General features: G+C 44.9%; 1 protein-coding gene across 2 annotated transcripts in view; it reads right to left on the reverse strand.

The window, feature by feature from the left end:
- CLEC16A (C-type lectin domain containing 16A) overlaps window positions 1-25100 on the reverse strand; it is a 1483716-nt gene that overhangs the window by 597671 nt on the left and 860945 nt on the right. The gene's annotated exons all lie outside the window — the stretch shown is intronic.

Genomic DNA, 25100 nt, shown 5'->3' on the forward strand with positions numbered 1-25100 from the left:
AGATCACATAACAAGTGGCTACCGCTTTGATATAAGGTGTAAACCCAACGCGTTTCAGAGGCATAGGTAAAAAGCTCCTTCTTCAGGGGGCAACCTTTTAAAGACGGTATACTTGGTTATGTGGATAAAGTTAGTAACAGCTTGCCAATGGAGATAAAAACATGTGACTGTATTGCTCAGATCACTGTATCAGGAGGTATCGAACAGAGGAAGTCATAGTGAAGTTTGAATGGAAATCATTCTTGTTTCATTCTGATATTTGTGTATCCCTCAGCAAGAAGCTGATTGGAGACAGCTGGAACCCACAATAGGTGGATAATCTTAGAACCAAGTTGGAGTAAGGCTTGTTAGAGAGTGTGGTCAGCGTTCTCCTCCAGACAGACGAGCAATGCCTATTCCACATGAGCATACTATATGTAGACACATTGTTTAGGACAAATACTATAGTATCTAATGATAACAGCCAGAGGGGAGACACCAGGTCAAAAACGTGTGATCCTAATGTGCAAAACAGAGCTGATCAAAATAATAATAAGAAAAAGTCCAAGACCTGGATACCATTTTCTCAGTTAAAACAGGAATATGACCATCCGAAAATTGAGTATGATAAGATGAAATTGAACCGTGACATATTATTGGAACAATTAAGGATATTTCAGAATACCAGAGGTACAGAGACAACATGAGATGAAAGACCTTCAGATCAGAATGCAAATTACACCTCTATGGCAGTGGGGATAAATTAGAATAGACCTTTTTAAAGAGTTATCTTCACAGTTGAAGAGGTTACCAGGTATTATAAATGTAGATATGACACTAGGTGTAAATTCTCTAGATCTGTTTGTGAGTGCTCTGGCAGTGGTGGTAAATAAACTTCACACTGTAAAAATGTAAATGGTACTTTGTTTACCTTACTAATACATTTCGGAGAGTTTTTTCTCTTTCAGATCCTGCTGGAGATGCTCATTTACAAGCGAATTACAGAAGCACAGAAGTTTGACATTGTTGGCCAGTGGGGGAGAAACTCTGGATAGCCAATCACATACGTTAATTTGGGATGATATCACCATTACAAGGACTTTTTAAAAAACAATGGACTCTCAAATTTTCATCAAGCAATGGACCTTCTTTTTTTTCCAACGCCCTGATTTTTTTCTTTTACCTGATCTATTTTTCCTTAATATTTTATTTTCACCATGTTTTATTTCTTGATCTTTATCTTAAAAAACCAGAGAGAAGCAGTTAAACCTACAATTATTTTCATGACATCTGTACATATTACAAAATATGCATTGATTTCAATATATTTGACATCTAAGGTGAGATGCTGCACAATGGCTTATCATAGCATAAATAACTGAGTATTCGCAAAGCAATACTTAGACTGGGTAGAGCAATATAAGTTTAGGATACAGTACATGGGGTGGTTTCCCCTAAATTTATAAGAGGGGTGAGTGAATTGGATCACTCTAGTCATGATTTGAATTTTTTGAATCAGTTATTTATAATATGCTGAAGGCTATGACATATGTGGATGTAAAGAACTTTATACCTTTCATGGCGAGAATTTCCACTGCTGCTTTGTCTGGACAGATGATCTGATAAATACTGATGTCAAGCTGATACTATCTAAACCATTGTGTGGTCCCATTCACTGGACTTATGGACTGAATGATCCAAGTAACTGCTCTATTGAAGGCAATGTGGGGTCGGCCTACAGCAGATTATAAAAAAAGCAAATTGTGGCTGGCAGAAGTTTAATTTTGGACTTGTGATGAAGATTACTACAAATGAATAATTCATCTTTAAAAATGAAACCCCTGAGCCTGGAGATGAAAGAATCCTGGATTATGTGGATTGGAGCTGCCAGAGCAATGCACCAAGCATCACTTCCAATGATATGGTGCGAGATGTGATAATCGAATCAGAGATTGGACTATTGGATTATGACATCAGTCTTTGCATAATATTCAAGAACTTGGTGTAATACACTGAAGAAACTGCAAGCTATGAAACAAGGCCCAACTGCTATATGGGCCACTGATATTACTTTTTCAGTCATGGCCTAAATTTATATTATCTAAAGCTGGTTCATGGGGATATTCTAGAGGCTGGTGAAGAAAGATGTAACCAGTTTTCAATTCCATATTTTATATGAGCCATTGTGAAGCATTCAGTACCTCAAATCACAATAATATGTATGTTGTCTGATTTATGGGTCAGTTCTAGTAGTTAGAACCGACCCAAGAGGGGGTATATGTTGCATTATTTATATAGGATATTCTTTATATGTATGTGTATAAATATATATATATATATATATATATATACACACAGATATACATACACATAGTTTTTTTAATGTGAACATAGGTTTGTGGATTATGGCCTAACACAGCTGGTAGGCAAGTTGCACTTTACATATCAGAAGACCTGAGGAGTTACTCGCAGGGGGCCGTAAAATGTAGACTGGCCTTTGACCTGACAAAACATATTTATTGATGGTAACTTGAGGGGAAATGGTGGATTGTTTACCTGGTAAACATTGCAAGTGGAGTTTTTTCACAGGGAGATCAAAGAGTATTTTGGGTTGACCTAGCAGAACCCCCCCCCGTGTCAGACTGGTATTTCAGGAGCTGGCAGCCAGTCATTCTTTTCACACACACACACATACACACACATTCATACATGAGAATGAGAGCACATGCTTAGGAATGGGACTCTGAAGGCTATTTACTCTGTTGGATTTTGTCATCTGTTGCAAATATCTTTATTCTTTTGTGAAGTCTCAATAAATGCATCTCTCTGGAAGAACTGGGTCGTTACAAGAATAACTCACATTATAGTAATTAATTAATAATACTACCACTACGAATACATCACTACATTACACTAATACAAATAATATATCACTACACTACAAAGTAAACACAACTAAATCAAATATTTTGGGAGTCCCTGTGGGCTCTCTCGAATGCAAAAAAAGGCGAGAATGACTGTTCTCCAAACAAGTCCTTAAACCATTTTTCTAGAAACACCATAGGCTCTGTATCCTCACTGCGTTCTGGGAATCCTACTATCCTCACATTCTTCCTACGCATCCTATTCTCCATTTCATCCAGTTTAAGCTGGGCTTTAATCATCTGTTCCTTTATAATTTGCATTTCCTGTTTAAGAGGGTTAAGTTCATCCTCTATTTGGGAGACCCTCCCTTCAAGGGCTGTAGTTCTTTCACCCATCTTTTGCATATCATGTCTGAGCAAAGATAAATCTTCCCAGGTCAGTTTAAGCTGGTCAGACATTTCATTTATTGAGATTTTACAGGAGTTAATAGCTGATAATACAGCCTTCAATGATGGTTCTGGTTCTCCTTGGGTGGACTTTTTAAATGATAGATCTAGTTGGTTTTGGGCGTCCTCCTTCCCCTCCCCCGGTAAGTCTGGTAGGCTTAAATCCCTAGAAGCATTCGCTATTTTCTCAGAAGTTAATTGACCGTCTCCATCTGGGGCTCCCCCAAGAGTGCTCATGACAAAAGTCCTGTATTATAAAGACAAAGTGACACTATTAAATAAAGCTAGAGAAATGGGTAACATCCTTTATAATGGTAAAAGGAAATCGTTATTCCCAGATTTTTCGCCAGACCTACAAAAGAGGAGGGCTAAGTTCGGGGACATTAAGCGCCAACTACAACAACTAAAATTAAACTATGCTGTACTGTACCCAGCAAGACTGCGTATAAAAACACTAGAAGGCCCCAGAGAAAGCAGAAGATTGGATCACTACCTATAAGAAGAAACCGTAGAGTTATTGGGCGTTATTATCTGAGAATAACACAATTAATATAACACAATTCATTTTTACAGATCACAAAGCGGTGGCGGCACAGGGGGGTGAGGGGGGTGGGAGTTGGTGGAGTATAAGTTGGAGTGAATGATGAGCTATTCACCCCAGGTTACTGAGGGGTATGGTGAAGGGTTCCCTCAAATAATTTTTGTTTTTTTCTTTTTTAGATTATTTTTGGTTTCATTTATTGCTTTTCTTAGGATGGTTGGAGGAGGGCGGGAGGGGGGGGGAGGGTGGGAGGGGCGGAAGAGTGTAACAATATAAGTTTAAAGAAGATTATAAATCAGAAAAAGTTTGGAGTGTGTAACGGTCACTACAGTATGCCCCTAAGTAGGCCCAGTGGGCAAGTGAAAGGAAAGTTTGGGAACACAAGATGGTTTATTAGGTGTTTGTGGTGGAGAAGAATGGCTGTTGGATGCATGAGATGGGTTGGGAGGTATTTGTCGTATCAAAGATTGATTGCAATAAAAAACAATAAGGAGATTAAACAAGGTAGGATCACAAAATTGAAACATAATTTTTTTCACTAATGGGAAAAAGTATAGTTTATATTTTCACTGTAAATTCTTAATTTAATGGTAATAGCACTAATTAAAAGAAAATAACTCTATGTTCCTGGAATGTGCGGGGGGATGGGAGCTCCTGAGAAAAGGGCAGCTTTTTTTTTTGATTGCTAAAACATATGAAGTAGATGTTCTCTGTTTACAGGAGACACACCTTACAACTGCTTTTATCTCCCAACTGAGATGGTGGAATTATAGTACACAATTTCACTCAGTCTACACTTCTAACTCTAGAGGGGGTGAGCATTTTTATTAAATCAGGGGTAGTCTTTGACTGTATCCAGACTAAGGTGGACGATCTAGGACAATATGTTTTCTTGTTTTGTAAAATTGAAAACAAAGTCTGTGTGCTGGCAAATGTGTATCTGCCATCCCCCCCCACACACACACTTTGTGTGCCTTGCTGAGTTTTTGCTGGATAAGCCAGGGATACCAGTGATAGCATTGGGGAATTTTAATATAGTAATAGATCATAAATTGGATAGATAACCCTCGGCTGACTACAAGCAGTGCTAACGGTAACTGGATGGCAGATCTTTTTGGAGATCTTGGGCTGAGCGATATTTGGAGAGCATGGAACCCGGGGGTGTGTCAGTACTCATGCTTTTCCGCAACGCACTCCACACTCTCCAGGATTGATTTGGTCCTGGGGAGTGAGGAGATGGCGCCTATGATTGCAAATGTGAGTTACAGACCTAGGGGTCTGTCGGACCACTCCCCTGTGACAGTAGTGCTGGACCTAGGAGAGTGTAGGTGCACTGGAGGATGGCACCTACTGGAGGTATTGACGTCCCTGGGAGAGTTTATTGACCTGAACAGGGGCACTGCCCCACCAGGAATAGTATGGGACACCCTAAAAGCATTCTTAAAGCGGAATTCCGGGCACAAAAACATTTTTTCAATGAACATACTCCCGGGACAGTCAGGGCTAGGACATTCCACAATGGCTAGCCTCTGATCTGTCCCGGTTCGCACTTACCTGCAAGAAGAAATACTCACAAAATTTCTTCTCCAGCATTGCCATCTCTGTTGTGGGCAGCTGAAGCCAGCGCGATCCTCTTCTGCGTCCTCTTCCGTGTCTTCTTCTCCCAGAATGCGCCTGCACCGGCCCCTCTCGTCACTTCCAGTGCGGCGCCGCATTCCTACACAGCTTCTGGGCATTCCCAGAAGCTGTTTAGCAGCGAATGCGGCGTCGCACCATAAGTGACGAACGGGGCCGGTGCCGTCGCATTGATTCCTGGGAGCGATGACGTTCAGCTCCCAGGAATCATTGCAAACCGGAAGTGACGGCACGGGCCGCGGCCACAGAGGGAGGAAGTGGAAAATAGGGGAGTATTTCTTTCTACAATTACAAGGTAAGTAAAAAAAAAATAATAATCGCAACTATCCAATTCCTTTTCAGCTGAAGAGCAAGCGGATGGACAAAATCGATTAGGTCGATTTTGTGCCCGGAACTCCGCTTTAAGAGGAATAATGATACAACAAATTTCAAAAATTAAAAAACAGACAAAAGATTGGGAGAGACTAATTGGGCAGAGGGTTACAACAGCGGAAGAAAAATATATAAATGAACCGACACCTGACAGACTTAAGATTTGGAGAGAAGAACAGCAGGACTATAAGTTGGTGACTCTCCGGAGGGTGGAGAATAAATCCCTCTTCCGGAAACAAACCAGCTTTGGAGAGGGAGAGAGTGTGGGTAGATTGTTGGCACAGCTGGTCAGGGCAAGCTCCCCCAATTCCACAGTACCTGCAATCACTATGAGGGATGGAAGAATTTCCTCATAAACCCCAGAAATAGCGGACAGGTTTAAAGAATTTTATGAAGAGCTGTATAGTTCTCGACAGGATAGCATGGGAGATAGACTGAAAAACTTTCTCAAAGATTTGAGCCTTCCTTTCCGTTCTGAGAAAGATAGAACCGAGTTAGATTCCCCTATAGCACTGGAAGAAATACAACAGGTCACAAGTGAAATGGCCAAGCAGAAATCTCCAGGCCCAGATGGGCTTCCAGCGGAGATATACCAAACTACGGGAAGGTTCTGTTACCTGAACTGTTGAGGGTACTGAATGGGTCATTGGTAGGTGGAGTGCTCCCACCGTCAATGTCAGACTCAATTATAATCAACATATATAAAGAGGGTAAGGACCCACTGGATGTTACTTCATATCGGCCCATTGCACTTCTAAATGTTGATATGAAAATTCTGTCGAAGGTCTTGGCGGCCCACCTGAATAAAGTTATAGTGAGGCTTGTTCACCCTGATCAATCGGGATTTATACCCAGTAGAACCACAAGTACAAACATTAGACGGGTATTTTTGAATCCCCAGATACCAACAGAGGCTGGGGGTGATTCATTGGACGCCGCCAAGGCCTTCGACAGCCAAGAGTGGCAGTATCTTTGGAAAATAATGGGAAGGATACAATTAGGGCCGGTTTTTATCAAATGGGTTAAAATGCTATATAAGACACCTGAAGCTAGAGTCAGGGTAAACAATGAAACTTCTGAAAAATTTGGCTTAGGGAGGGGAATGAGACAGGGTTGTCCCCTGTCACCCCTCCTCTTCGCCATTGCAATAGAGCCACTAGCAATAGCTTTGAGAACCTCAGATAAGGTGATGGGGTTTAAAAGAGGGGCCACAGAGGAAAAAGTCGCACTATACGCAGACAACCTATTCCTAGGTGATGCACAGAATGCTCTGGACATTATTAATAGCTTTGGGCAAATTTGGGGCCCCCAGATAAATTGGGCGAAATCAAGTCTATTACCGTTGTCTCCCTTGGAAAAACTCCTCCCCAGGGAAGTGGCCCTGATTTAAGTAATGGAAAAAAATAATATTTGGGTATACACATTTCTAGAAACCCTCAACTCTACATCGCAGATAATTTAGTGCCGCTACTGACTAAATTTAGGGATAAAGTAAAATTGTGGAAACATCTGCAGGACGTTGTAACTTAACAAAAATGATCTGGATGCCACAATTACTTTCCCCCTTATGGAAAAATAATAAATTAGCCGAATTGCATTAGATTGCAGAAGATTGGGGTAATAAGAGAATGGAAAGAACATGGCATAATTTATATCACCCAATTATATCAAAATGATACACTATTATCCTTTCAGGAACTGAAAGAACAATATGCCTTATCGACCACATCTTTTTTTTTTTTTAGATACTTACAGGTTAGACACGCCTTAGAGAAACAGTTTAAAGGGAAGACCCCAGAATGGAGCTCAATCCCAGTACTTAAAAAAATTATTAATGTAGAAATACGGAAAGGTTTAGTTTCGAAATTATATCAACAAATTGACAAGGGTATAAGGAGAGATATAGAAACAATTAATTGTAGAAAAAAATGGGAGAAGGACGTGGGTGAAATTTCAGAGGCACAATGGAGTAAAGTGATGGAGGTCGCCCCATTGGTCTCTCTCTCTCCATCTCAGAGAATGTCCCACATATTTTTAATATACAGAACTTATTATACACCATATAGACTTTTTCAGTTTGGTCGATCAGATCCTAAGTGTCCTAGATGTGGAAACCCGAAAGGGGATATAATTCATATGTTTTGGAGATGCCCAAAGCTGTTCCGATACTGGGAGGGGGTGAAACGGATTATTGACCGAGTGTTTGGGACCTCCATTTTGTTGGAGGCTAAATACTGCCTATTGAGATTGGAGGAAGTGAGAGGAACACCAGTTGATATTCAAATCCCCGTTCTGAGGTGTATGTTCCAAGCAAGGAAGTTGATTGCCTTGCGATGGCAAGCGGCTTCACCCCCCTCCAGTGAGGAATGGATAAATATTATGAATGTGGTTTATTCTGAGAGAGAAATTGGTTTACATAAAACAAGGGGCACTAAAGAAATTAGATAAGATGTGGAGACCTTGGTGGGAGGACAGAGGGATTATAATATAAATATTTCAAATAAAATAAGTAATATCTAATTTCACATTTATAGATTTTACTTATTTTACTTGAAATATGTATGGTTTCACATTAATTTAGAATACTCAACAATCAGTGTATAATATGTATTGTCAATTTTGCAAACTATTAATTGAATATTATTAATTTTGTTTATACGCATAATAGCACTTTTTCACTTGGTGTACAGATAGCACCTTTATTTGCACAATATCGACATGTACATATTTATATTATCTTGATTCACATTTGCAATTTAAACACCAAAGTGCAGAGTTTGACTTCTCTATCCAGAGGTCATTCCATTCACATATTTCCTATACCCTTAGCTGCTGCATTTTTTAAAAGTTTTTCAAAGTACTATATCATTCACAATTAGCAAGTGCTCTAGGTAATCCCTAACACTTAGCGGTTATACTTATCCATGTAGATGTAAATATGCAGTACTCATATGCCACAAAAGAGCAGGAGGGATGGGCTACCCGGATATACAGGACTACTATGCAGCCACAGTACTTGACCAACTGAAGCATTGGCTTCTTCCCACCTCTACGAAACAATAGTACCACATAGAACAATCCTTCATATCCCAAGAAAAATTAAACACCTTTCTTTATGCACAACACTTACTAAACTATTCATACAAAACTACACACCCAACCATTACGGTAGCAATGTCAATATGGAAAGATTTCCTCTCCTCATCCACTGACAGCCTTTGCACCACCAAGGTTACTATCCCCTTTGAAATAGTAAACTTTTTAATACCAAATATTTATATTAACAACTGGACTCCACTAAGCTTTACCTCTTTACAACAACTAGTTCACAAAGGAAAACACATAGGTTTTGCATCATTATCTAAACAGTATTAACATCCCAGCGCATTGCCTCTTCATCCATAACCAACTATCTTTCTACTTCTTGATAAACCTCTTACCAACTCTTTCTCTCCCTAGGGAAGCATATTCTTTCTAGTCAAACCCCATGCCCAAAGCAAAAGGAATCACACTATTCTACAACATCATACAATCTAAACTCACTTTTGCAAAAACCCCAAATCATACAAAATGGGAACTAGAGTTGAACTTACCGGACCCCACTGGATTTCCCACCCGGAGGTCATAGGCCAGATTCCGCCCCTCCTAACGGTACTGGGAGACTAATGGGGGGTCCTCATCACAGACGATTACCTGGGACGCCTTTAAGGCATTTACTTGTGGCCAATACATCTCTGTCATAAAGGCGTGCTGACAATAATGTGGGCGATCCTTCAGAAACTAACTTTGACACCCTACTGCATGCAAAACATGCCATACACCTTCACGTATCTGAGGTCCAGAGGATGAATCTCTATAAAAATAAACAAAGATTTTTTGAGCAAGGGGACCGTAATGGCCGCCTGCCAGCTATGATGGCCCAATTTGAGGAGCCCCTAACTTTGATTTCTGAGATATGTACCGCGTCGGGCGATTTAGTCTCTTCACAGCCTAATATTCTAGAAGCCTTCTATCAATTTTATCAAACTCTTTATACATCCCAACTATCCCCCTGATTTTTTTTTCTTTTTTCAATAAGATTTTTATTGGTTTTGTGTCAAATAATAAAAAAAAAAAAACAAAAAAAAATAATAGTGTGCGCAGCCGCAACATTTAAGCATTAAAACGCTGTGATACACATTACAATAAAGTAGTTATAGTGACTATTTGCAAGTGCTAGAAAGACAACATTGTACAATCTTCATAGTTCGGTGAGTGGGTATCAAAGGTAAGGCCAATCATTAGGGGGGCATTTTTTTTTCAAAAACATTTTATTGAAATAGAACATCATACAGGAAACCAAAACATGACAGGCATACAGGAAAACACCTGAAAAGAAGCAAAATACAGTCATGGTATACATTCAGAAATTCAAAAGTCAGCATTAGATGACACAGAAACCCAGGTGTATCTATGACACAGAATATTATGGAAAATAAAGAAAAGAAAAACCATGGAGCATGTAGATGAATGGAATCCAAGATGAAGGGTCAGACACTGGCAGTGACCGCCTAAACGGTGAGAGCCGGGGTGATAAGGCAAAAAACTGTATATCCGCGTGGACCCCCGGACCCAGACACCCCCAAAGGGGAGCTTGCTGTGCCAAGGGGCCCACGCCATGGAGGGGAGTGACCCGGCGAAGGTAGCTCATATTGCGAACCCCTCAGTATTGGTCAGTGGAGGAAAGGTGACCACCGGACTGCATTCGGAAGACCCTATGTGAGGAGGGGGGGGGAAGGAAGGGAGGGGGACGAGGAAAGGAAGAAAAAGGGGTAGAGGAACAGAGGAGGGAGAAGGGAAAACACAAGAGGGGAAAAAGGGGAGGGCAGGAGGAGGGATATAGGTAGGGACACAAAAAAAGAGTGAGAATGAGAGCGTAAGAGAGCAATGAGGGAAAAAGGCAGTGAGGCCTGAACATCCGAAAGGGCACCCAAAGGGTGTAGAGCGGCCTCCATGAAAGTGCCATGTATGGGCGAAGCAAATATTTTCGACTAAGCGCTCAATCGCTGAAAATCAGGTAGGGATTGGAAGTGTAGCCAGGGCGCCCAGGTTGTATAGTATTTGCGGTGAGAGTCCTTGGCTTGAGCAACTATGTCCTCCATCTCAGCCACTCGCTGTACCCTCCGTAACTACTCTGCAACCGTGGGTGGGGAGGTGGACAGCCAGTGGCACGGTACACACATTTTGGCCGCATTAATTAGGTGCAATGTAAGAGATTTTTTATAGCTGGCATGAGATAAGGATGTGTGGTGTAGGAGGTATTGTGCCGGAGTGTAGTCCGGTGTATAAGTAGTGACGCAGGGAATTAGGGCATGGACCTCTCGCCAGAACGGTTGGAGGATAGGGCAATCCCACCAGATATGCAGCAGAGAACCCCTGTGTTGCCCACATCTCCAGCACAAGGGAGAATTGGTGTCGGAGAATTTGTGCAACAACTTGGAGGTCCTGTACAATTTGGAATATATCTTGAAACCAGTTTCCTGTGCTAGCACATTCAAGGATCCGTTATGAATGTGATAAAGGATGTCCGACCAGTCATCGCCCGAGAGGTCCAGGCCCAGTTCCCTTGCCCAGCGCGACTGAAGTGCATCCGTAGGTGCGTGTGTGACGGGGAACAACATCGAGTAGAGAATTGAAACCATGTGGCGGTGCGGGCCAGGGGCATTGCAAAGTCGTTCAAACGATGTAAGGGGCCGAGTCCTATCCGCCAATGGCTGGGTATGGGTCAAAAAGTGACGTGTTTGGAGAAAGCAGTAGAAGGGTATAGAAACCTTGGGATATTTTCGAAGAAGATCCTGGTAAGAGAGTAAATGAGGGCCATCAAAAAAGTGGTGAGCCTTAGAGGGTACGTCCGGCGAAGGGCCCTCGGGGGGCATAAACGAGAGGCCCGAGAGGAAGTCAGGGGAAGAGTTCAAGGGCGTGAGAGGGCTACGTTTCGGAGAGATATCCAGTTGCTTACAAATCGTGCGAAATACCCGTAGGGTAGCCCCTGTCAGGGGATGTGTAAGTGTGGGACGCGGCATCATGGACAGTACCATCCAAGGAAGATGATGGGCAGGGAACACAGAAATGGCACCTTCCAGAGTTACCCAATCTTTAGATGCTGCATGGGCATGCCAGTCCACTATCCTGGAAAGGTGACACGCCCAATAATATTTTAGCAAGTGTGGGAATCCCAGGCCGCCCTCCGTTTTGGGGTGAGTAAGCATATCCCAACTAAGCCTAGGCCTCTTAGATGACCAAAGGAACTTGGAACACATGTGCCAGTACGATTTAAAGAATGTTGGGGGAACGTGGATCGGTAGAGCCTGTAGGACATAAAGCAAGCGGGGAAGGATATTCATTTTCACAATGGCAACTCTGCCAAACCAGGAAAAGGGGCCCTGGGACCAGGAGTGCAAATCCGTTTCGACCATGTGTAGGATGGCCAGGTGGTTTTTGGAATAAAGGTCCGCCAGATTACTCGGCAGTTGAACCCCAAGATAGGTAATGGAGTGGGGGTCCCATTGAAATGGAAAGTTGGTTTGGCAGAGTTGCAAGAGCGAAGGGGGGAGGGAGATGTTGATGGCACGGGACTTGGAATAATTGATTTTCAAGTTGGAGAGATCCTGGAACTGTTTGAGGACCAAAAGAAGGTTGGGGACGGAAAGCAGGGGGTCAGTGAGGAAAAGCAGGATGTCATCTGCATATGCGGCCAATTTGTACGTCTTACCCTTTAGAGATATCCCCTTAATGTCTGGGTTATCTTGAATTTGACGCAGCAGGGGTTCCAGAGTGAGGATGTAGATTAAAGCGGGCAATGGGCAACCCTGCCTAGTGCCATTCAACACGGAGAAGGCGTCCGAGAGAGAGCCATTGACCCGCACCCTCCCCGTAGGAGTAGAATACAGGATAGAGACATATTGTAAGAATCGATCCGTCAGACCGAGGGCCCTGAGTGTCTCTGCCATAAAATCCCAGGCAATTCTATTGAACACCTTCTCCGTGTCGAGAGACAGGAAGAAGACAGGTGTCTGGGACCTGGAGAGCCAGTGATGCAGATGGATCGCTTTGGTGGTGTTATCCCTGGCCTCACGGCCAGGAACAAAGCCAACCTGATCAAGGGAAACTATGTCAGGAATAGAGGGAAGGAGGCGGTTTGCCAACACTTTAGCGTATAGTTTAATATCCACGTTGAGCAGGGATTTAGGGCGGTAATTGGGGACCAGAGTGGCATCTTTACCCGGTTTGGGAAGGACAGCGATATGGGCTTCCAAGAAGTCTGGACCCAGGGAAGGAATTTTGGGGAATGCATTAAAGGTGTTGACCATATGCAGTACCAACTGTTCCGAGAAGGCTTTGTAATAGCCCACCGGACCCAGTGATTTACCCGGTTTAGACTGCTTAAGGGCTGTTAGGATTTCCATGTTGGAAATGGGTTCGTTCAGGCCCTTTAAGGTTTACTCTGATAGCGGGGGAGGTGAGTATTTAGACAAAAACTGTCTTATCTTGAGCAATCTGGGTTGGAGAAGCTCCGGGGGGTCCGCCCTCGGCAAGTTGTACAATTCCGTGTAATATCTAACGAACTGGGCAGCTATATCAGGCGTGGAGACAAATGCTTTACCCGAGGAATCGGATACGGAGTGAATAGTGTTGGCTGCCCTTTTCTTCTGAAGAGCTCTCGCAAGCAATTTACCAGATTTATTGGCGTGTTCATAAAAAAAGCCGTGAGAAAGAGCAAACTTGCGGCGAGCAGGTCTCCTTAGGACCTCAAGCAACTCCCGATGTGCCCCAGTAAGTTCATCCAAGGTACTAGACGTCAGGGATCGTTTATGGGTACGTTCCAAGAGACTTATTTTCGACCGAAGTGCCTCCATATGAGCCACCCGTTCCTTTTTGCGTTTAGAAGCAAGCACCATGAATCACGCATTTGTGCGCCGCCCACAGAGTGACAGGGCCAGTATCCGGGGACGTATTCTCTGAGAAATAATGTGCTAGGCGATCGGAAAGAGCAGCAACACATGCATAATCAGATAGGAGAGAGCTATCCATGCGCCAGGCGCGTGAGACCCGCAAATTTTCCGAGAAGGAAAGGGTGGCACTAATAGGGTGGTGATCCGATAAGTACATTGGGTCTATGGTCACGGACGAGAGCGCCGGCAGTAAATCTTGGGAGACAAAGAAATAATCGATACGGGAGTAGCGATCACGGGGGAGCGAGTAAAAGGTGAAATCCTTAGCGTCTGGGTAGAGTGTGTGCCACAAATCGTGCAAGAGCAGAGTCTTCAGCAAAGTATTGAGTATAGAGCGCAAAGCGGCATACGGTAGAGAAGAAGAACCTGCCGACGTGTCCAAAAGGGGTGACAAAGCCACGTTAAAGTCCCCGCCCATGATAAGCTGTCCGGAGAAAAAACTCCATCAGCTGTTGGAGAGTAGAGCGAAAAAAGGGGACGAGTGACTTATTGGGAGCGTATATGTTGGCCAATGTGAGGGTGCGTCCGTAGAGCGAGCCCTTAAGGAAGAGGAATCGGCCGTGTTCGTCAGCCAAGGACTCAGACACGACGAAAGGGCAGTGGTTGGATAGAAGGATAGAATCCCCTTTGGATTTAGAATCCGAAGATGTCGCATGATAAGCCGTAGGATATTGTTTCGTGTGGAGTTTTTGGATACTGTCCGTGCGGAAATGTGTCTCCTGGAGAAAGATGGCATCGGCCTCCGTCTTACGAAGGGTGAGGAGGAGCTTGGAACGCTTTTCAGGGATGTTCAGGCCTCCCACATTGAGAGAGTAGAGTTGGAGCGTATTACGCATGAATGAAATGAATCTAATGCGTTAGAAAAAGTAAAAAAAACAGACACACCAATGGATGGGGAAGGGGCGGGAGAGGCAGAATAGGAGGGAGGAGGCGGAGAGGAAAGTGGGGGTAGGGGGGGTAGGGAGGGGGAGGGAGAACGAGAAGCGGTACGGGTTAGGAGGGGACCACTACCAAGCTCGGCCAGCCGAGACTGGGGGAAGTGGTACGAAATGTATCCGGAGAAGTAGTGGTGTTGCAAGGTGAAATAGAATGTATATAAAAACTTGAGGTTAAGGGAACCACTAGGTGGGGTTGGAGTAGGCCTAACCAGAAAATGGGATGAGAACCGAACACCCAACTAGAGAGCCCGACCACGAGCCTAAAAAAACAAAACAAAAATTGGAGACTATCGAGTACTATGAGAGCCCGAGAGGAGGCGTATACCAACCTTAGGAAATGACCTGTCAGCGGGTAACTAGTCCCGCCAGCATAATTGTATCATCTGAACATTGCTTGAAATTGGGGAGGATAGGGGAAAAGGCAAGGGGAGCAACGTGGGACTCAAGTAAAGATAATACTGACACGCATAACAGGACCACAATCACAATATGTACCATTAGGCTGTATGCAACATCTCCAAGGCCATCCCGCCAAAAAAGGGGGCTACAAGTTAGAGGGACAGTAGAGATATGCTATAGTACGAGTAGTGAGGGCATCTGGGCCCAGTCCCAAGCAGCAGGAAGTCCGAGCATCGTCACCAGGGAGCATAGGAGAGCAGGAGCAATGCACAGAGCAACAATCATCATAACAAGTATGCACATAACCTTAAATGAACAAGGATTACAATAAACATCGAGGGAAAGCTTAAACATAAACATGACCCCGAGAAAATGACTCCCCGAAGGCGTGTGTGTGCCACATTAATTACCCTATATCCCCCAAAGCCTGGTCGCCAGGAGGGGTACATATGTCGCCACATTACTGGGCACAGACGCAGCCAACGAAAATATGGAGCCCAGCTATTGAGAAGACGTAGATCAGCCCTCAATACAGACAAAGTTAACCCCTCCCGTATCCAGGCGACCAGGCCTCCCCCCCCCCCCCCCAGGCCACACAAATATAAACATTATAAACAGTATAAGGGGGAAGGCAGGGTACCCCTGTCTGTCCAACCGGTCCCCTGCGGCTGCCCCGCCACGGCCACCCACCTGAGCCGGATACCCATGCCAGAGCCCCCCCAGGCATCCAGGGGACAGAGAGGGGTAAAGAACTGCACAATCCCACACAATCCACCAAATGAGAAAAATAGATATGCTGCTACAGGAAGTAGGGCTGGTGACCGCAAAAAACCTAAGAAGGAGGGAGCGTAAAGCCATAAAGACCAACACATAGAGGAATGTTAGGGTCACTAATAAAACCGAGAACTATGGATGGGTAGAGAGTACATTACCAATCCTTATTGCAGTGAAAGGATAGGGCAGTAGGGCCAGTCCAGAGGATCGTTGCGGAGTCGACAAGGCATGACACCATCTCCGAGAGACCTCCGGGCAGAACTAGGTGAGGGATAACATCGGCAATAAGAAAAAAAAAAAAAAAACATGAACAGTTCAGTCAATAAGGAGACAAACAGGTAGAAATAGGTATACTGTAGCAGCTGTCAGCAGACCGCAGACCGACAAAAGGTAGGGCAGCCCAGAAATGAAGGAGACTAATTGCCTCTCCTGGCCCTGCATTGTTGGGGTGGCTTAGTTGGGCTGTGGACGTCGTTGGGGCCAACTGCACCCATTGCCATTCTGTTCCCTGAGGGTGAGCAGTTTCTTCTGTTTCTCACATCCTGGGCATCCATAGGTTCACCTTCCAGAGAATCCCCACGGTCGGCAGTGCTTCTAAACTCAGCGTACCAATTGGGGAGTGCCATGTATGGGATCCCCAATGTGGAGCAAAAGTGAGGGAGATCCTCCGGGACCCTAAGGAGGGCCGCAGTGATGCAGATAGGCAAAACGGGAACTTCCATTTATAGGCAATATTCCTCGATCTCAGGACATCCAGCAAAGGCCGGAGCTCACGTCTGCGTTGCAAAGTAATACCAGACAAATCCTGGTAAAGCTGCACAGGGGAGCCTTCCCATTCCAGGTGCGGCCCGTTTCTAGCTTTCCGAAGAATATCTTCTTTTAGGCGGTAGTCCACCAAACAGCACACCACATTCCGAGGGGGGGGTCACCCTCCCTCCCCCTAAGCCGTAAAGCTCTGTGAATTCTCTCCAAGTCTATGGGTGACTGGGGAGGCCGATCCAGAAGGGAGTTAAACAGAGCGATTATGGTAGGGGTTAGATGGGGCCCCTGAGCCTAAGATTATGGTGCCTGCCCCTGTTGTCCAAGTCCTCTAAGTGGCGTTGCATATCCCTCATCTGCAAAAGTTGGGAGCCCGACTTGTGATAAAGATCCCTAATGGCCACATCCTGATGAGCTGTGACATTTTCCACCTCCTGCACCCGGCCTGTTAAAGTGTGTATGTCCGCCCTCAAATCAGAAATGGCTGCCCCCAGAGTGTTTTTGATATCAGCTGCTATGAGCTTGAGGTCATCCATGCAAAGCTGCTTGGAAGAAGCTGGAGGAGGAGGGTCAGGATCTGAGATTCCCGAGGTGATCGCTGCATATGACCGAGCTGAGGAGGAAGGATGAGTGGCAGGGGGGGAGGACAGTCCGGTCTGCGCCATGCTGGCGGCCTGGGAGCGGAAGAGCTCCGGGATACTGGGGCTGATCTTGCCGGTCGTGTCCCTCGGGGAACGCGAGCGGGTGGCAGAGGACGATCTCGCTGACGATGCCATCCTTACCGGAGCTGTGTGCGGGCAGATGTCTCTGTGCACTGCTTGTAAAGGCTCGTGGAGGCGGGAGCTCGTCTCTCAAGCGGCCATTCACCAGCACGTCCAGACCACGCCCCCCGGTTGTATTAGGGGGACATTTTATGCAAATCAATCCAAGGTTTCCAAATACGTTCAAAGGATTTAAAGGGGTCTGATTGCATTGCCAAAGCTTTTTTCGTATAGGTAGGTTTGATGTAAAATATCGACAGTTTCTGAGGAGTTAGGGGCTAGATCCAGCTTCCAGTGTCTGGTAATCGTGAGTTTAGCAGTTAATAAGAGGAGTATAGTGACTTTTTGGGAGTCTATGGGGAAGCATTTAACCCCCAAGACTAAGGTGGCCAGTGCTTGATTTGGGGAGAATATGACTCCTGTAACCGAGTCGAGAACTGGAAGATTTTTCACAAGAAGCTGCAAATATTGTTACAGGACCATAAGGGTATGTAATAAAGTACCTGTTGATCCACATCCCCGCCAACATAGAGCAGAGGAATTGGGAAACATTTTGGCTAATCTATAAGGGGTTAGGTACCATCTAGTGTTGATTTTAAGGGCTAATTTCCAGTAGTTTATGGAGTGTGAGACAGACTGGTTCAATCTAATAGATTTTAGCCATTAAGAGTCAGAAGAATGAGAATTGAAGTTCTGTTTCCCATTTAAGCATGGGAGAGGATTTTGTAAAGCTTTTCTTGTTGTGAAGTGGGTTATAAATGGTAGAAATACCCTTGAGGATATGTGTGGGATTGGAGAGGATTATCCAGACTTTAGGGTGAATTTTAAGCATTTTTTTCAAGATGCTGTGCAATAATTTTACGTAATTATGGGTTTTTAAGTATTTTTGTGTTACATCTTCATACAGGGGATACAGGAGTAGAGGGGAAAGTGTCATTCTCTGTGGTCGTCATGGTGATTGCTGCATGGTCCGACCAAGTAATATCTTTGATCTCAGAGGAGGACACTTTCTGTAGGAGCCACTTGCCATCCAGGAGCATATAAATTCATGAGTATGAATTGTGTCTGGAAGAATAGTAGGTGAAGTCTCTCGGATGAGTGATGGCAATGCCAAACACCAACAAAGATTGCAGGGATGACGGGCGTTTGTGTTTTGGGGAGGACGAGTCTAGTTGAGGATCAGCAACCGAGTTGAGATCTCCACCTACTATTAGACTTCCTTTTCTAATAGAGGAGATCAATTTGAACGGTTTCCGAAAAAACCTTTTCTGGTGCACATTAGGTGCATATATTCCTGCTATGGTGTACAGGTTGTTATTAATAGTACATATCAGTATAACATACCACCCATGTTCATCAATGGTAGAAGAGTGGAGAGAGAAGGTCATAGCTCTTAGGGCTATGACAACCCCCCGTTTTTTAAAGGGAAAGTTTGATGAAAAAATGAGCGGAATGTTTGCATGGCAGAACTTAGGAGCAGCTGAGCACTGGAAATTAGTTTCTTGTGCTATCAGGAAATCAGCCTTAGCTGCAATCGCTTCACACTATAGGGCAGGGGTCTTCAAACTATGGCCCTCCAGATGTTCAGGAACTACAATTCCCATCATGCCTAGTCATGTCTGTGAATGTCAGAGTTTTACAATGCCTCATGGGATGTGTAGTTCCGCAACAGCTGGAGGGCCGTAGTTTGAGGATCCCTGCTATAGGGAGTGACACTTGGCTGGGTGGTTCAGTCCTCGGGTATTAAGTGACAGGATTTTCAGGGTCATAGTCAAGATAAAAAGATGATGATGTGAGGTAGCCAGCCACTAAAACTGGGTTCAGAATAGTGGAAGCAGGTTTTGTCCATGGTTGAGAACAAAGCTTAGCTTGGCTGCAAACAGGGTAGAATTGAGGCCAAAATTGTAATGACAGTACTATAGTGCACCACATGACTAGAGATGAGGTTATGGTAGGCATCGCCCAAAAAGGAAGGCAGTGGGACAAAAAAGAGAAAGGAATAAAAAAAAAAAAAAAAAACACAAAAAAGACCCAAAAAGGCTTAAAAGGGTTTGAAACAAACCAAGTGCAGCTCAAAAGCTGAGAACAAATAGGGGGAAAAGGGTATGGTAAGAGGTAAGTGGTAATACAAGGAAACAGGGGTCCGCACACAGCTATCGGGAAGAAGTATTAGTGAAGGAAGGTGTTAAACACCAGAGTCCAACAGGGTTTCTTCTTTGCAGACTATTTATGTGACACTTTCTTCCATTTACCATAAGTTTTGAGGAATGGGCGAGATGAAGTTGGAGAAGGTGTTGGCAGGTCTACTGGGACAATCTTCCATTCTTTCAATAAACAGATACCTTCGTCCAGCTTGTCGACAAAGGAAGCAGAACCCCCATGCATGATTTTTAGTGTGGCGGGGTACTTCCATTGGTATGGTATTTGATGATTCCTGAGGGCCTTTGTGATGGAAATCATGTTTTTCCTCCCTTGAAGGGTATAGGCAGAAAGGTCGGGCAGAATTTGCAGGGAGGGCGCCTGCTCAGGCAGCGTGTCCTTTTGACGGAAAGCTGTGAGAATCGCTTCTTTGGCTTGGTAGAAGTGGATTTTCAATAACAAGTCTCTGGGAATGTCTTGTGGTAGGAAGGAGGGTTGGTAATTTTGTGGATGCTATCAATCGTGAGATTGGGTTGGAGAGAGGGTACCGCCACAAGAAACAGTTCTCGAACATAGTGTGGGAGTTGGGCAGAGGGACCTGTCTCCGGGGATACCAGTTATTTTCAGATTATTGCGACGTGAGCGGTCTTTCAAGTCAGCAACCTTTGCTTTTAGCCATGCAATTTCATCCTCGTGCGACTCATGAGCATCTACCATAGTGTTGTAAGATGTAGTGCATGCGCTCAAAGCCTCTTCTAAATGATCGACTCGTTCTCCCAGATGTTGAACTTCTGCGGAGTGTTTATTAAAGCTAGCTAACATGTCAGCTTGCAGTGAGGAGCGTAATGACAAGAGCATGTCTTTTAACATGGTGTCAGATATGGGTCTGTCTGTGGTTGGAAAGGAGGCTATGGGATCCTGTGAGGGGTTTGCAGGCAGAGTAAGGAGAGAGACGTAACATACCTCCATATTTGGTTCTGTCTCCTGTGGGTGATATGGCCCCTTTCTGGCCTTGGGCTTAGCCGGGCTCATTATCCCAGGGGATTGGGGTGTTGTGTCCTGTGTCTCATCGTCCTCTGCAGCTGTCCCCTTTTCTGCTGCCGGGTCTGTACGCTCCATAGGTGTAGAGCTTGATGCTGCTGTATCCGAGAGACCTCCCCCGCCATCACGGTGCAGGCCGCGTCTCACGAGCAGGAAAAAACCCGATAGTTTCTGCAAACTGTCGTTCTTCCCTCCTCCGCCTCGACATGGTCAGGGGTGTCAGGGAGTAGATAAGAGACAGCGGCAGTAAAAAAGGAATCTTCTGTCGGCGTGGATGTGTTTGTCCCCGAGGCTGTGTGTGGAGCTCGGGCTTCACGTGGCCATCTCGCACGAGCGGCAGCTCCTCCCCAACTAAAATAAATAAATATTGCTGCGCCAAGTGAATCAATCAAAATAATGGGTAAAAATGCATATATAAATTATAATATGAAAGCAAATCAATGCTTATACCAATTGCTAAAAAATTTAAACCATTCAACAATCCAAGTGCTTATAACCAGATGATTGATAAAAGGTCCCAATGGTGCAAAATATATAATAAGTTCAAATAACACTTAATCTTCATCTGTGATCAAACAGTGCAAAAAGTGCTCCACACTTCACTCAGGTGCTCCCGGTGATTGGTGCAAGATTAGCAGCTCACATTAGGGATAGACTCCAAGGAGTCATACACCCTTAAAGATTATGGATACACAGCCTGTTCTCTCCTCTCCTTCTGCTCCAGCTGACCCTTCCAGTGTGCCAGGAACTCAGCATAAAATAAATGGGAGAAGGGATCTAGTGCTCTCTGTTTAAACTAGTTTATTAGATCAAATGCAAAAAAAATCCACTTACATGTCCCAGCACTTGAGCAGTGCGGGCTTCCAACAGCAGGCAATACACAGTCTCAGAACCTACCAAGGACCGACGTGCTGCGAGTAGGCTCCTCCCCCCGTATGCGTTACGTCAGATGACTTTGTCAGCGGGATGGAGCCTGAAGGAACCATCAGTCCTATATAGTGCATTGCTATGGATTGCCCGCCCGACTATTGGCAAAGATGCCGCAATGTACGGCGCCATTCCCTAGCTATAACTCGCACTCAGTATAGCTGTACTGGCAATGGGACAATCATTTATTTAAACCAACTCCTCCCCAACTATCCACTGATTTTCAGCCTACTGACCTGGGGCCTGGTTGGACCCCTTAGCCCTTGGTTGGCTATCAGACTGGGAGCAGGAGGCCTTGGTACGCCCCATATCTCTTGAGCAGGTTCTCATAGTTATTAATTCCTTCGCTACCAGGAAGGCGCTGGGTCCTGATGGTATTCCCATCAAATTTTACAAAGCCCCCGGGAACCTCCTGGCTCCACTTTTGGTCTCATTGTACTCCCACTGTCTCTCTGAGGGGGCCCTGCCGGACTCCATGGGTCAAGTCCATGTGGTCTTAATCTATAAGTCACCAAAAGATCCATCCTCTTGTGCCTCTTACCGACCCATTGCCCTTTTGAACGCCGACTTTAAGATTTTGACGAAACTCATTACTAGACATCTGCAGCCCATGCTACCCTCAATTGTTGACTCTGAACAAACGGGGTTCATGGCTGGCAGGGCCACAGATGTGAACCTGCATAGACTTTACACTAATATCCATAACCAGCATATAAATGAGGTCTCTCAGGTGGTGGCCTCATTAGACATAGAAAAGGACTTCAACACTGTCAAGTGGCCCTTCTTGTGGGAGGTGCTCTGTAGAATGGGCTTCCCGCTGGTCTGCACTGGGTGGTTGCAGACTCTATGCAGACAGTCTTCAGCGGCGGTTAAATGGGGGGGCTATCCATTTATTTCTCCCTATCTAGTGGTACCCGGTGGGGCTGCCCCCTCTTTCCGGCACCCTTTGACGTTGCCATGGAGCCGGTGGCTGAGGCGCTTTGCACTTCCCCAAACATCAAGGAGTTGCAGATTGGCTGGCTGGAGGAAAGGGTGGTCCTGTACGCGGATGATTTTCTTCTGTTTCTGAATGATGCTGGACCTTCCCTGCAGGGGGCCCTTCTCTTCTGTCACTGGCCTTAGGGTCAACTGGGCTAAATCCCTATTGTTTCCAATTGATTCTGAGGCTCGTAACACAGCCTCCCCTGATGTCCCATTGCTGTGGGTTGAAAGCTTTAAATATCTGGGAGTGGTGATTTCTCGTCAGGCCTTGGACTTTCTTCCATGGAATTTGACCCCAGTCCTGGGGGGTGTGCGGCTGAACCTGAAGGCATGGGAGGACTTACCATTATCGCTATTGGGGAGCATAAACCTGGGGAAAATTCTCCCAAAAATTATATATTTGCTCAGACATTCTCCACATTGGATCCCAAAATCATCTTTTGTAAAGCTTAACCAAATATTTTCCTCCTTATGGGGGCCTAAAAACCCCAGATACAAAATGGCTAGCCTGATGCACCGCTGTAGCCAGGGCGGTCTAGCCTTTCCAGACCTTTACAAGTATTATTTGGCCACCCAACTGGTTACAGCTGCATGGTGGTCGAATCCCGACTTAAGTAATCCCTCCACCCGGCTGGAAGCTGCAATAGTGAACCCCCTAGAAGCGCTCAAGTTTCTCATATTTAGGGATCCCAGGGTACCTTATAGTTTAACTCCCTCTATGCTAACCACCATTCGTGCCTGGGGTGATGGTTTGAAATGTGAGCACTACCCCAATGCGGCAATTTCTTCAGGAGAACCTTTGTGGTTGAATCCCACCCTCCCTCAGTTCTATAAACTTCCGGATCCAGTTATATGGAATAATTTATTAAATTGGTTTTGCAGATTGTCAATGGCCAGGAACTGTCACCTCTGTCATCACTGGCCCTGACTTTTAAACTACCTACTTCATATCTTTATCGGTACTATCAGCTTTCCCATGCCTTCCATGCCCAGTTCTCGCGTGCAGGTCCGCTGATCGAGCAATCACTATTGGAGACAACTCTGCGGTCTGACTACTCGAAGAAACCCACGTTCAGATTATATTTCCATCTTGTTTCAGTTTCTCTCCCAGCTTTGGGGAGGCTTAGGGCTAGTTGGCAGCGAGACATACCAGATCTGGACAATGACACATGGGACAATGTGTGGGACTTTCCCTTCCAATCCCAGGTCTCCTTGAGGGGCCATTTAATTCAATTTAAAGTGGTGCACCATGCATATTTCATACCATATAGACTTCACAAAATTAACTCTGCACTCCCTTCTGAGTGCTGGAGGTGTGGTGGGACCCCCAGGGGATTTCTCACAAGTTTTGTTGGACGTGTCCACAGGTTGCTGCATTTTGGGAGGAGGTAGTAACCTTTTTGTTTTCAAAATATTTTTTTATTGAAAGTTTTATCAAAACAAAATACAAGCATACAATGAGCGTTAACAGTCGCTCGCTCGCATCAAACACAAGAAGATTCAAAGGAACAATGAACAATGGATTGTCATACAACAAGTTTCAGTATCAAAGTTACATAACACGGAATCTAAGTATGGTTTAATTGGGTATATCGTGTTCCATTAAGTCGGGTTTTGAGGAAACCATGATACCCACTCTGCCCATTGCTTTTCAAAGGGGGCAATAGAAGGCAAAGTCCTAGCTGCCAACAAGCATTCGTATTGGTAATTAAGGTTTACCTGGGTTAATACCTCACCATGATTAGGGGATGAGCTGTCTTTCCAATGTCTAGCAATAATCAATTTCGCTGCAAGGAGAATATGGGTCAGTATGGTTCGGTATTCTCTCGGGTATTCCTGAATCCCTATATGGAGAAGTCAGAGAGCAGGATCAGGTTGTTTAAGAATTCCAGAGATTTCTGCTATGACTTGGAAGATCTTTTTCCAATAGCTGGAAATACCTACACAAGACCAGAAAACATGGCGGATGTTTGCCGCTTGGCCACAGCCACGCCAGCAAAGGGGTGAGTAACCCAGTATAAATTTTGCTAGAATAACTGGGGTTTTATAACATCTAATCACTATTTTTTGGGATAGGTCCCAGTGATTTGTACAGTGAGTCGCAGAAGCAACCGCTCGGAACGCCTGTGTCCAGTGTTGTGGCGAAAATTGCATACCCAGGTCATGTTCCCAACGTACCATGGGGGGTGTTTTTGTAAATGTGGATTTAGCTCCTAGTAGGTTGTAGAACAAAGAGATACCCTTTTTTGCCTTAACCGGGGAGAGGAAGACATTCCGAACACTGTCGTCCACTGTAAGCGAGGCAGGAGGATTCTTATTTAAAAAAGTGTGGATCTGAAGGTATGAGTAGAGTGAGGAAGGGGGTAATGCGTATTTGTCGGCTAGATCTGCCCAAGGCTTCACCGTATTGCTGGACATCAGTTCATCTACCCAACTGATGCCATGGTCAGTCATGGGATTAGAATTTCGATATGGGATTAGAATTTCAAGAGTTTGTATGGGTATACGTAGGATACCCGGTTTGGGAAAACTAGACAAGGACCTGGCTATCT

Source organism: Pelophylax lessonae (genome assembly GCF_965119305.1).
Source record: "Pelophylax lessonae genome assembly, chromosome: 6".
NCBI lineage: Eukaryota > Metazoa > Chordata > Amphibia > Anura > Ranidae > Pelophylax > Pelophylax lessonae.